Genomic DNA, 15,128 nt, shown 5'->3' with positions numbered 1-15,128 from the left:
TTTAGCCTCTTTGTCCTTGCATTACAATCTTGTTCAGGGTTAGGTAGTGATATGCTAAGTCACGAAGCATATTTTTGTCTCTGTTAACCCTCTCAATCAACTTCTCCAGGTGTATGTTAACCGCTCAAGAAAAATATCCTTAAGATTCTCATTTTCCTTTGCCTTTTGTCTTTTAAGCTTGCCTCTTCGCTGCCTAGTCACCTGGCCTTTTTCATTGTTTGTGAACACTTGTGGTGAATGATGAGATAGGGTGGATGGATGAAAGATGAGGATGAAGAGATTTTAGGATGAGTAGGTGAGGGTGAATGGGAGTGTGAATGGGATTTAGGGAGTGAGTAGGGATTTGTATGTAGGGTATAGGGTTTAGGAAATTTGTATGAAGGGATGAGATCTAGGGAAATTTATATGAGGGAATAGGGTTTATGGGGACAACCAATGGATGAGATATGACAACAATCTATGAATGAGCTTTAAATTATATGAGAGTTTTTGGTGAAAACTAGGGTTTGATTTTTGATAAACACAAGTACCATAGAATGATGCAAAAAAAACCTTTTTCAAATAAGAATAATTGTGTTACTTACTTGTCAAGAGGCAAATTTGGAGAATTCATGAAAATTGGAGTGATTTGGAAGAGTTTGACAGGTGTGCAGCACCCTCAACAGGTGCGCAGTGCCTTTTGTATGCACGGCGCTAGTGTAATTTTACACTGTCAAACTTTGGCAGGTGCACAACGCCTTTTCTATGCGCAGTGCCACTGATCCTATGAGCATTAGCTTTTGCAGACCACTTTTGGAGGCCTTCCCAGTGTCCAAATTGTTCATGTGATAGCTCATTGGAAAGCTTATTTAGTCTAATTTCCAACACAACTTTAATTTTTCAATTTCGAGTTAATTTTCCCTGTCAAACGTCAAATCTCCCAAGACTAGTCAAAATGTGCAAAATGAGCCTGCCTAAATGCAGAGTGTTGTTGCAGTCAAATTTGTAAGGTCTTCCTCAACTCCAAATTGAGCTCATGATAGCTCATTGGAAAGCTATTTATGTCTAGTTATCATTTGAATCATCAATAAAGTCATTTTTCCAACCAAGCTAGGACAAATATTGATTTTCCAAAGGTCGCTCCAGAGGTGCAGCAACCCTCTTAAGGCAACTTGTATTTTTGACATTTCTCTAAAACCGTAACACCTGTGTAAAAAGTGAAGGAGTGTTTTCTTCATTGGCCTGTCATGGAAAAAAACCTATCTAAGTTTTTCTAAATGCAATTTTCCTTGCTCAGAAACATCATTTGAGTAAAACCTACCTTGATGTGTTGAACAGGGGTTTTGTAGAAATGGAGGGAAATGAAGGGGATAAGGGGCTTATAAATTTTTGAGGAAATTTTTGGAAGTAGGGAGGGATATTAGGAAGCAAGGGAAAGTGTAATTGCAAATATTGAGTGAGGGGAAGGGGTCTAAAAGGGCTAAAGATAGTCCTAGCCTAGAAAATTGTCAAATTGAAGCAAGAAACTAGGGTTTGTGGGAAAATGAGGAATTTGAGGGATATCAGTGATGGGAAATGTTCAATAAGGTACACTAAGGATAGGGGAAGGTGTATGAAAATTAGGATACAAGTTTTTTTGATAATTTTATCATTCAAGAGAAATTACCTTCAAAACCCTAGGAGACGGAAATGAGCCTTACCCAAGTACAATTGAAGCACGAACAAGGTGTAAAATGACCCATTGGAACCTGAAATGATGATGACAACTCTTTGAATGATGGTACACTCATCTGAATGGTGACATGGACTGAAATTTGGATAACTTTGAAAGAAGTGAAAACAAACCCTAAACCTAATACCTAGAGACCAAATTTTACTTGAAAACTCACTGAAATGACAAAATTTGACTTTGACACTTTGAGACCACTTTGTAAGAGCATATTTAATCACTGGTGGAAGGTTTCAAAGGCTGACACTAACATTGGCTCCAATGGGGATGGTAGCTCTTTGGAGGTGCCAAGAACCGCGAATCTTTGGGAGAGCAGACCAGTGCCTTATCCATTGGGCAATATGGAATCAATATCTTGGCAACAAAAACATCAAAACTCAAGACTCAAGACTCAAGATCCATAACTGAAATGAAACTGACACAATAGTAAAACACACCTGACAAACTAGAAAAGATGCTCAAAATGGAGCTTATTCAAATAAAACCTACTATAATTGTTCCATTCATCATCTGATCAAGTGAAATGAAACAACCAATGCAACCAAGTAAGCATTCTGGCTCCTGTTTGCATTCTCCACAAGTGCTTTCTTATGAACCATAAGAGATAACTACTAAAAGGCAACTCCTATGAAAACTCGTAAACAGATCCGTTGAATAATATGGATTCTCTATCTGACTCCAAAAACATTGCATAAGGATGTTGAAATTCATGCACACTGGGACTTTGCTCATCCAATGGATTACTTTTCTTCTCCTCGTACAATGAATGAAAACTTTCATTTGAGCTTTGTGACGAGACTCCTGCTGAAAATGACAAAGAAACCGGCTGCCAGATCAAGTTTGTATTAGTACACATTTCAAGCTCACAGGTAGCTAATGGTGAAGGACTTTGACTGCAGACATCATCCAACACATCAGCTATTGGATCATGAAAAACTTGAAAAGACTGTTGTAACCCATTTTCTATTGGTTCTAATGAGATTGCATAATTTTCGACAGGTTGCTCATTTGAAGATATACTATGCAATTTTCCCTTCAAAAACTGAAATGATTCAAAACAAAATGGTATGGAATCATCTGGCATCATTTGATCATATGGTCTAGCTTCCAAGTCTTCATCTACAACTTGACAATCAATGGCATTTGGAGGCTGCAACTCTGGATATGAAAAGTCTTGAACATGGATTTCATTGCCCTCAAAATGGTTCAGATCAAAACTTATCGATGATTGAATTTTGATTGCATGAAAGTTGTCTTTGATGAACCGACACGAAGCAAAACAAAAAGGCAAAGATCCTTCACTTACTTCAAAATTTGTTGCACTTTCCTCCTCACTTCCATAGTTGATATGTATCAGCTGATCACTGTATTTGAGCTGATGAAAGTGAACTTCCTCCCCCCACAAACTAGCTTCTGATTTGTCTGCAAGAGTAGCTTTTGTTTGGAGAACATAATCATCATCATATTGATCAAACTGAGGCAAATCATCAGTATAAAATACATCATCAAGCATACATGTCATATCAACAGATCTCTCTTCTCCAAGATGATCTATAAAATAATCATTATCATATCTATGACAACTGGGATAAGAAAGAAAATGTTTTGGATCGGTCACTTGTTCCTCTTCAATAAGAAAGCCATGGTCTTGAACATCATACTCATTCCTTGTGGCGATCTTTTGCATCATCTCTTCCACTGCACTTACAAAAATGTCGAGCTTTACCTATAAAGATGTCGATTCCTCTGGATCTATGTTTTTCATCTCTTCTTCCTTCAACTTAGCCCTTCTAATCAGAAAATTAGCCTCTACATCTATTGCACTATTCTACATCTCTTCAAGTGTTGCAATGTTCCGTTCCCTCAGCTAAAACTCCATTTCTGGATCAAAGGCATCCGGGTAGTGTAAGAGAGAAGATCCAGGAGGATGTCTTATATTAACCGGCATCAAAAAATAAACTTGGTTAAACCTAGCAGAAAACTATTGTACTGTCTCCTCTGGCAGTCTTTTCAGCTGGTTATACTCTTCTGGAATCAAGAAAGGTTTATGTCTGACCACCCACCTGTCGAGGAACACTTTGACGAACTGCTGAAAATCTAAAATTCTCACATCAGGCAGGGTTTTGAACCAACTCTTGACTTTGCCTTGCAAAGAAAGAGCAATAATCCTAATATTGACATCCTCTTCATCAACTTCAAAAAGATCAAGAAAAGACTCAAAATTCAATACATGTCTCTCAGTAGTGATGTTTTTGCGTTCACCATCAAATCTTGGTAGATATAAGTAATGATTTTTAGGGAAAGCATGGGATATAGGAGGTAAAATCAAAGGATTATATTGATCTGGAATTTTACAAGGTATAGGAATATGTACAGAAGGTGTAGAACCAATCTTGTTCTCTTGAGGCTCATCAGTTATAAGACAGTCATCAGAAGATTTGAAAAAAGGGTCTTGATCAAGATCAAAGGCATGTGAATATTTCACAATCTTCAAAGGGAAAGAATCAAATGCAGGCGGAGGATCTTTTCTCAAATACAATATACTTTGCAAAGCCTTCTTGACATTCTCAGGAAAAGAGAAGAAATAATTTATAACAAAGAACATAATGTCTTGGATGAAATTCCAACTTGAATACCTGATCTTTCGATATTGTCTTTTCATGTTTTTGCTCGTCAGGTTCATCTTCCAATGGAGTCCTTGGATCCAAACTCGAAACTGATTTGGAGTCGCCAGGTGAATGATTTCAGCCTTGTTGTGTCTCATCGTTGTTCACCATAAACAATCAGATCTGAACTTGATTACATTTTGCTGAGGAACATAACACTGCATTCCCTAGTATGGTTGCCACTATGTTAGTACCTAAATCTACCTCAAGCTGAAGGAAGGCAGGTCTAGGGTAACATCAAACCACGCTTAACCTGGTAAATAGCCCTACCAGGTCAAGAGAGTGCTCTATCCTTATCAATCTCAATTAGAATATTGGCAAGTAGGGTTTGAGATGACTAAAATGAATGCTGATTTTAGGCTAGGTATAGTAGATTAGTGTTTCTAGATCAATTGGAGAAGGCAGATTGGGTCCAGGAAATCAACTCAAGGATACAATCATGTTCTGTGGGGTGAGGTAGACAAGGGTTTATGTACTAGAAATGGATTGAGATGGTAGTTTAAGATAGCTGAGGAGTTAAGGAGGGCATAGGAAGCTATGAATCCTCTTTAAACAACAAAAAACATTGAAAACTAAATGCAATCCCAAGACAAAGCACTGTAAATCTAGTGTATTTTGTCTATTCACCTTGATTCACTTAGTTTATAAGAAAGAGAGATGTGGATACATATAAACATTAGAAAAAACTCATTACAAAGAAGAAAAAATACACAAAACTCATTGTCACAAGAATCCTATAAAAATAGCTGTGAAACCTAGTTTTATTCCTTGCCAACTACTAATACAAAATGTTCAGTGAGTCCAACACTTCTGCCAAAGTCCAACCTTTACAAATGAATCAAAAAATACATAATATAGGCAAGGAAATTACTCAAGCTAGCTATCAGGGTCGAATCCATGAGAAGAGGGGTGGTTTCAACCATATCTAAACTAAGAACAGGAATATAGGCAATGGATTAGCTTGCCTCTAAAACCAAGGAAACTGATTTATTCACCCCCAAACCACTTCAAAATGACGAATCTACCCTCTAAGGTCATTTTTAAATTGCATTTACATAGCATAGCATCATTTACAATCATAAATTCATCCAAAATGAGAGGAAAAGTCAATTTGTAGAAAAACTAGGCCAAATTTGGATTTTTGAACAAAACTGGCAAAATTCATCCTATGCACAGTATCACTGATCCTATGCACAACGCTTCTTCTGGGCAAATTTTGGAAGGCTTCTTGGAGTCCAAATTAGGTAAAAGATAGCTCGTTGGAAAGCTTGGTGAGTCTACTTTCTGGAACAACTTGAATTTTATAATTTGGAGTCCATTTTCCCCTCCAAAAATTGATTCTCCCAAGACTTCTTCCTGTGTGGCAAAAAAGTGGTAGAGAAGGCACTTTTTAGGTGTTTTTTGCCCTTTTGGAGACCTAGAACTTGTCCAAAATTCTCATCCATTTCTGAGCTTTCATATTTTTCCATGTTGATTCCAGAAATATAAATTTTTTTGCAAGAAGATGTCCCCAACAAAAGCGTAGCGTTGGTGGCGCTATGCACCTATTGGAAAAGCCTGTTTTTCAATTTCAAAAATGTCAAAATTCTCTCCAAATTTCTTGAAATTTGGCATGAATGATCCTTGTTAGGTTCTTTGATGAGCGAATGATTCTTCAGCCAATATCTTGAGTTTATCTTGCTCTTTTTTGCTCCTCAAACCTCTTTTTGGCTTTTAGCCTCTTTATCCTTGTATTACAAATCTTGTTCTGGGTTAGGTAGTGATAGGCTAAGTGACGAAGCATATTTTTGTCTCTGTTAATCCTCTCAATCAAATTCTCCAGGTGTATGTTAACTGCTCAAGACAAATCTCCTTAGGATTCTCAATTTCCTTTGCCTTTTGTCTTCTAACCTTGCCTCTTCGCTGCCTAATCACCTGACCTTTTTCATTGTTGTGAACACTTGTGGTGAATGATGAGATAGGGTGGATGGATGAAAGATGAGCATGAAGAGATTTTAGGATGAGTAGGTGAGGGTGAATGGGATTTAGGGAGTGAGTATGGTTTTGTATGTAGGGTATAGGGTTTAGGAAATTTGTATGAAGGAATGAGATCTAGCGAAATTTATATGAGGGAATAGGGTTTTTGGGGGGAAACCAATGGATGAGATATGAAAACAATCTATGAATGAGCTTTAAAGTATATGAGAGGGTTTGGTGAAAACTAGGGTTTGGTTTTTGATAAACACAAGTACCATAGAGTGATGCAAAAAACCCTTTTTCAAACAAGAATAATTGTGTTACTTACTTGTCAAGAGGAAAATTCAGAGAATTGAAGCAAATTGGAGTGATTTGGAAGATTTTGATAGGTGCGTAGTGCCCTCACGGTGCGCAATGCCTTTTTTATGCACAACGCCAATGTAATTTTACATTGTCAAACTTTGTCAGGTGCGCAACGCCTTTTCTATGTGCAGTGCCTTTTGCAGACCACTTTTGGAGGCATTTCCAGTTTCCAAATTGTGCATGTGATAGCTCGTTGGAAATTTTATTTATTTTAATTTCCAACACAACTTGAATTTTTCAATTTGGAGTTCATTTTCCCTGTCAAAAGTCAAATCTCCCAAGACTGGTCAAAATGTGCAAAATGAGGCTGCCTAAATTCAGAGTGCTGTTGCAGTCAACTTTGGAAGGTTTTTCTCAACTCCAAATTGAGATCATGATAGCTCATTGGAAATATATTTATGTCTAGTTATCATTTGACTCATCAAGCAAGTCATTGGGCCAACCAAGCTAGGAGAAATATTGATTTTCCCAAGGTCACTCCAGAGGTGCAGCAACTCTCCTGAGGCAACTTGTATTTTTGACATTTCTCTAAAACGTGAAACCTGTGTAAAAAGTGAAGGAGGTGTTTCTTCATTAGCCTATTATGGACAAAAACCTCTCCCATTTTTCCACATTCATTTTTCCTTGCTCAGAAACATCATTTGAGTAAAACCTACCCCGATGAGTGGAACAAGGGTTTTGTAGAAATGAAGGGAAATGAAGGGGATAAGGGGCTTCTAAATTTTTGAGGAAATTTTGGGAAGTAGGGAGGGATATTAGGAAGCAAGGGAAAGTGTAATTTCAAATATTGAGTGATGGGAAGGGGTCCCAAAGGGCTAAACATAGGCCTAGCCTAGAAAATTGTCAAATTGTAGCAAGAAAGTAGGGTTTGTGGGAAAATAAGGAATTTGAGGGATATCAGTGATGGGAAATGTTTAATAAGGTACATTAAGGATAGGGGAAGGTGTATGAACATCAAGATACAAGTTTTGTTGATGATTTGACCATCCAAGAGAAATTACCTTCAAAACCCTAGGATAGGGAAATGATCCTTACCCAAGTACAATTGAAGCACGAACAAGGTGTATAATGACCCATTGGAACCTGAAATGATGATGACAACTCTTTGAATGATGGTACACTCATCTGAATGGTGACATGGACTGATATTTGGATAACTTTGAAAGAAGTGAAAACAAACCCTAAACCTAATACCTACAGACCAAATTTTACTTGAAAACTCACTGAAATGACAAAATTTGACTTTGACACTCTGAGACCACTTTGTAAGAGCTATTTGATCACTGGTGGAAGGTTTCAAAGACTGACACTAACAGATGGGAATAGTTTCAACTTCTGCTCATCAGTGGTGTAACCATAAGTTCTGCATATGACAACAAACTCAAACAAGAAAGTGTCTAGATATTCTAAGGTCGGGCCATGGAAATGAGGAAGAGCAGAGGGGCTTATTTTTTTCATGTTGGTATCCCCATTATTTTCTCTAATGGGAAAGACACCCTCAATTATTTCTCTATCTCCCATGTTAATTTTCAGCCATTAGATCAGCTGGAATGGGTTCTCCTTCTTCTTCTCCCCTTGTAGGCTCTTCAAATATCTCTGGTTGTTCACCTAAGGGGTCATCCAATTCACAGCCACCGAAGAAGAGGGAAGGTTGGTTTTTTGAAGTGGTGGGGGTATTTGGTAGAAATTTTCCCAAGTTATCCCTATTCCTACGAGGCATGAAAGAAGTGTTTTTGTTGTGTTTTTTTATTTCTTCAAGCTTTGAGACTAATTGCAGAATTGAAATCACAAACTGAATTGAAACTAACTGCTTGAATGAAATCCCATTTGCAGAATGGAAAAGAAAGCAAACTAACTTACAATTGCCTCTGTAGAAATGAAGCTAATAGCATAATGTCAGAGTTAAGAAATGGAAGAAAGAAAGCAAAAATCACATCTTACTCAGACACCTCCTTGGCAACGACACCGAGAAGTGATGAGCACCAATATTGTAGCAAGAATGTTGCAACTCCTGGGGCTAACAACTTTAATTTATCAAACCAGGGTTCGTACAAACCTGGAGGTGACATTGTTGTATACACAAGTAGATGCAATGGGTCCTCTCTTTGTCACAGCTAAGCTAGTGATATACCACTATGGTTTCTCAAACTAGCCTTTTATTGATTCAGAACAAGCTTAATTACCAATGAGAAAAAGGGAAATCTACACTAAAGGAAATCTTGTCTACTGCAGTAAAGAGAATACTGAAATCAAATGCTTAAACACACCATTGATCTAACTAACTGCTAAGAGGATTTTCTTCAAAAAGAATGCTAAGTTGACATGTGTGCAATCCTTCTATCCCAGGCATGCAATTTGAAACATTAAACATTCTACTGCTATGCATGTAAATGAACAAAATAAATCTTTTCCTTTTTGTCTATTTTTTTGTGTGAAAAGGTGAATGCTAACTTCTCTTAGTGACGTGGTAGGTGGATTAGGGATGATAGTGAATGGTCAGATGGATTAGGAGGCAAGTATGGGCCTTCTCCTATCTTCCTAGGTGCTTTTTCCACAATTCGGCCTCAAAACTGGCCACTAGAGGTCAACCTACAGGATGTCCTAATGCCTCCTTAGGATTTCCTAATGGTCCTACAGGATCCACTATATTCCTACAGGATACAGTTGAGAGAAAAAGGATGGATTTTGAAGGTGGTGTAAGGCTTAGGGAAGGTGAATGGTGAGAGAAATGAGGCAAAGGAGTGGCTAGGACTCCTTCAGAACTCAAAACAAAGTTTGTGAGATGGTTGGATTTGCTCAATAAGCTTGGAGAAGTATTCTTATGGAATGCTGAATTTGGTGAAGGATTTAGTGGAAAAAGTGATGATCATGGATGGATGAGGTTAGGATGGGGTTGCTGGTCATGAAATCTCTCTGTACTGATAAAACTCCTGCACTACATCAATCATTGAAATTTATCCATAAACCATGTAAATAAGAAGGATTTCAATTAACTAAGGAAAAACATAATTTATTATCTAGTTGCCTATCTCATGCATGGGAAAACTTGCAGAATAATTTGAAACCTTTAGAAGATCTAATGCAAGGCTGAAGATATAAAAAATTACATTTAAATCCTATTATTGAAAACTACTAAAATGCTGGCCTAAATAACAGAAAACCCTAAATTTCATGAGAAATCAGAATGTTGTCTTTTTGGGGTTGTATAGGAGTTCTTTCTTCAAACCATGGTCCCTGAAGGGAGGAGTGAGGCCAAATCCATCTACTAATAGCCCTTTGATATTCCTTTATCTTCCTAAGCTACTTTTGAAGAAATGCACAAATGTAAGCAAACTAATCAAATCCACAACTACTTGCAATGAAATAATGCTAACAACAATTCAACCATTAATCTATGAAATCAACTAAGCATATAAATACAAAAAAGGAGCCCTTGCTGCTAGGATTTGGCCTTAACCCAAGAGCTTCAACCCTCTAAGTCAACTCAGTGCTAGATCAAGGAAATGCTCATTCTCATTATCAAATCAGAAAATTACATAACAATGTATTCCACAAGTCTTGAACTTGAAAATTGTTTAGTGCTTTTACATCAAAAATTCGAATCCTAATGAGGCTCTAGGCCTCCTTATTTATACAACTAATGTCTCCAATGACTTCCTTAAATCTAGGGAGGCTCAACTCTCAAACTCAAGATGAACTGGCTCTTTAACTATTACTGGCTTGACTGCCTTTTGATCTTCATGGCTCGACTTCTTGCAACTTCGAGCTAGTGTGATTTGATGGAGGAGTATTCAAATGAGTGAGGAGTAAATGAGGAGGATATACCCCCTACAATCTCTCCTCCTTGTCTCAATCGAGTTTCTGCCCTTAATTAGCCAAAATTGCCATGATTTTCTCTAAAAGACCTGCAATCAATGTAGATTAGTCCACTAGGCATAATATCTCACTTTTAGTCATCTCGTTAAGCAAAAAATAAGCAAAATATGTAAGGAATTATGAGAAGAGTTGATTTAAATAAGCTAGGAGGTGTACTAAGGTCCATATAGTTCTCCAATGATGAGGCTCATCAGATTACAATCGTGTTTTTCATGCATTTCTCATTTTTCGTGTAGCAAGGTCAATCGAAAGTATGAAACATGGGTACTCCTTGGATGAGGAATCAAATTATAAATCAAACAAGTGTTTCTACTCGAAATTTGAGTAAACCCATGGGGAGATAAATTGAAAATACGAGTTAAAAAAATAGTTTTTTTTTTTTTTTTTTTTTCTTTTTTCCCTCTAAAATTTGATGTTCTAATCTAATATTATCTTATTATTTCCACTATTATTTTATAATTTCCTTAGGAGGCCCATTTTAGACCTCGAAATTCCCCTAATGGAGATCACAAAACCAACCAAGGTTGGATTCCTCATAATTTCTTCACCATATCGTGAGGATTTTTCTTGTCTCCACCCACATGTCGAGGGCTTCCTAGAGAAAACCATCTCCACCCCAAACCCTTGGGAATTTTCTTAAGAGCACCTCACCCAGTTCCAAAACCTTCTGACAATCCAAAACTCAATCGAAAATGAATCCCATCACACCATGGCTATCCAGGAAATATCAATGCAAGGATGAAACCTTTATCAAACTAGGAAAAGCCCATGCCAATGAAAGAAAATAATCCAAATAAACAAATACAGGTACCGTGCATTCACACCTCAGCTAGGAAACCAGAAATGCAACCTGCTACTTGAAAAATCCTCCTATTGAATTTTTTTATCCAACCTTCTCCTTGTTTTCCTTTTTCTTTTCCTACTTCCAAATCCAAGTGAATTCCAAAATGCTCCAAGAATACTCTAAGTGTGCAAGGGTGCATGCAAGAGAGAATGAAATTAGAGATCCAAAATGAACGGACAAAAGATGTGAAATGATCCTTTGATTCCTTTTTTATCATTGACCTCCCTTTTTCTTCATTTTTATCTAATTTCCTTAGCATGCAAATATGTGTCTCTTCACCTTCTTTTTCTCATATTTTACTTTATTTACATAAATAAATTCCAATTCTTCCTCTTTGTCTTTTCCAATTCCTTTGCTAATTTCCATAGCCATTAATAAACCAAAAATGATGCCCACTATAGTGCTTTCCCAACATTCAACTTTGAATATGTGTCTTGTGACCTTGGTCTTACTTTTTATTTATTGTCCTTTATTACATGAAACTTTAACCCAGGGTTTTTATATAATTGAATTACACTTAATCCTTATGAGCCATAAGAGATGACCTGATGTGAGATGGAATAATGGTAGTACCAAGGGAGATGTGGGGGAGTTATGACCAATAACCATGGAATTGGATTCTACAAATTCCCTATTGTTAGGATCCCATATTGTCTATTTTTGACCTTATATTTTGTCATTATATTACCCTCTTCAACCCTTAGTTGAAAGCCTTTGCTAGTGTTTTGACTTAATCATTCCAAAAGGTATATTTTAACTCTCCTCATTGCTATATGTTTAATTATTAAACACGTAATCATGCTATCTTTATAATTGATCCTTGAAGTTGACTAAGTTGCTGAACAATTGTTGAAACTGCCTAACTGGCAGGACCACATTTTGCAGTTGCTGAAACAATGGAAACAACGCAAACCGTGAAGCTGAAACAACAAGAACAGCATGAACCTCGAAGCTGAAACAACAAGAACAACATGCGAACTTCGAGGAGATAGTTGAGATTTGCATAACAAATCTGCAGCAGCAAAGGAGTCCGACCAATTACTATATTGGTCGTAATGATCATGATCCACATGACTGTAACGACATTGTGTTAACGAGAACTGATTTTCCTATTTTTGGTACAAAGGGTTGAACTAGAATGTATAATGAAAATATTTTGTAATAGATGTCTCCTCTATAAAGAGGAGACATCTACATTAGAGAGGGGGATAGACATATAGAGAGAAGATGAACAAGCTGTAACACAGAGATTGTAGTAAAGGGATGAGACTGAATCTTTCTTGTAATATGGTATATTGACAGATGAATAAAGTTCTGTTCTGAGTATTTCATCTTAGTTTCTGTGTCCTGGGGAATCTTGTGAGAAGGACAGGGCCCATCTTCTTTCTGTTGTGTGTCTTGTGTGTGATTTCTGTTTATATCTTATTCATGACTACTGCTTCTAATGATATTTTACTTTTGTTGAAACTCTGTTTTCCTTTTAACTGATTGATGTTGTATATGAGTGCCTCACCGGTGATTAGGATTTACAGAGTGTATTGGTGAACTGGATAACAGAGGCAGGTGCTGAAAGTCCTTACTCTGAGGATAGGGTCCTGATCCTTTGTTACAGGACAACCATCACTCCCTTTTGCAGATTTGTTTTCTTTAATTATCTGTTCTTATTCCATTCCTGCAATAGGCTGTAACTGCTGTAACACAGAGTAGGGGTTTAATAGATAGTGAACTGTTTATACTACAGCTTTTAATACTATTAAGATTGAGTACATACAGTACGTAGTCACCTTTGGAATAATCAGACTTTCCTGGGTTGATAATTTATGTGGCACTCGATTGTTTTATTAATAAACAATTAAAGTGACCAACATTTTGGCGCCGTTGCCGGGGAAGGCGACTGAAGATTTTAAAAGTATTAACGATTTTCTTTTAGAGATGCAGGATGCATGAGAGGATGCAAGAAGGCTAACCATTCAGGTGGCAAGGGCAAAGGAGGAGGAAGAAAAACTTTTATTGATGATATTATTTCAAAAGCTGAGACATCCCAGAGGTTAAGCTCTCGAAGGCCACAAACCCAACACTCTTCCCAGACAGACTATCAGACAAAGGAAGTAGTGGGACCAGAGAGGGTTATAGAACCATCAGAATATACTGAGGAACCGGTGGAAGAAGACAAATGAGCAGTAGAAGAGCCAATAGAGGAAATTAAAGTGGAGGAACCAGTGCAGGACATTGAAATTCCAACAGAAAATTCCGAAGACCGGGCAAGCGCATCAGGAAAACAACCAATGGAGGATAACAATGAAGGACTTTTTGGTGGATGTCACAGAGTAGAAGGAAGGGGAGAGAATTCTCTCTCCACCCTAAAATTCCCTATTGGGGATCTCCCCAGAGGAGCAACTCCTATGAAGAATATCCCACTTTCAGCATTACCCAATTTCCATGGGTTATCCATAGAAGATCCTGATGAATTTCTTTTTGAATTTGATATATTGTGTAGAAGCTATGACTATGTTAATGCTGCTCAGAAATTGAAGTTGTTTCCAGCTACATTAAAGGGGAACGCATTAAGATGGTTCATGAGCTTGGGAGCTCATGTGATTACGACATGGGACCAGATGAAGGAGAAATTTCTGGCCAAATACCAAGATTATTGTCGAACAAGAGAAAGGAATGAGGAATTATTCAAGATGACTCAGAAGGAGGACAAAATTCTGGAGGACTTCGTGGAAAGGCTACAGTATAACTTGCAGCGATCTGATCATCCTGATATGAGTAAGGATATTCTCAAGTCAATATTGCTAAAAGGGGTACGAGATGATTGTTTAGATATGTTGAATATGCTTGGAAAAGGAGACATATCTAAGGAATCATATGATGAGATTGTCAATCTCTGTAAAAGATGTTCGAGAGGAGCAGCAAGCAGACCAAAAAGCAAAGATAGTACATACTCAAGAGTCCAGAAATCAGCAAGTGGAGGAGCAACACAGGCCGAAATAGGTAACTTACTTGAAGAATTTAAAACTGAAATGTTAAGCTCTTTTGCTTCACAAATTGATACCTTGCAGGTTAAAAAGAAGCAGGCAGAAGAAGAAGCTGCTCTGGCTATTTTCTGCTCTAAATGCAGAGAAAAACACCCACTAAGGGAATGCCCCCTGGACAAGGTACCAATTTGCACTATCTGTGAAAAGGACCATGAGACTCAACAATGCCCTTCTTTGCCAGGAATAAAAGCAGCACTGCAGCCAACTGAAGAAGAAGCTGAAGCAGTGTACCTGCTCACACAGAGGAGGCAATGGCAACCACGAGGACAAGGTACGAATTCTAACATGTCGTTTAATCGTTGGAATAATCATCCTCCTTTTCAAGCAAATTACCCGCCCTTCAATCAAATGCAGTACCCACACTTTAATCAAATGAATTTCCCACCCATGCAACAACCGAATCCTCCTTTTGTTGATCCTACGATATGGAATCCTTGGGCTCTACAGCAAACCTAATTTAATCAATGGAACCCAAATTGGACAGCTCCACAGATCCCATTACCTCAGTATCAGCAATCTCTCTCCTTACCATCAAATGCTCCACCAAATAATTAGACAATGAGACCCCAGCTGCCTGTACAACCTAACCCCAACCCGAATAATAATAAAGCTCTGCAGGTAATTGATATTCAAAACCAACTTGTTTCCCCTATGCAATGTAATGATATTCATTT

This window comes from Pinus tabuliformis, chromosome Q, assembly GCF_031772625.1.
Source record: "Pinus tabuliformis cultivar Carrire ecotype Pingquan chromosome Q, CPIR1, whole genome shotgun sequence".
NCBI classification, from domain to species: Eukaryota; Viridiplantae; Streptophyta; class Pinopsida; order Pinales; family Pinaceae; genus Pinus; species Pinus tabuliformis.
The sequence above is the reverse complement of the archived record's forward strand: the minus strand, read 5'-3'. Positions refer to the sequence as shown.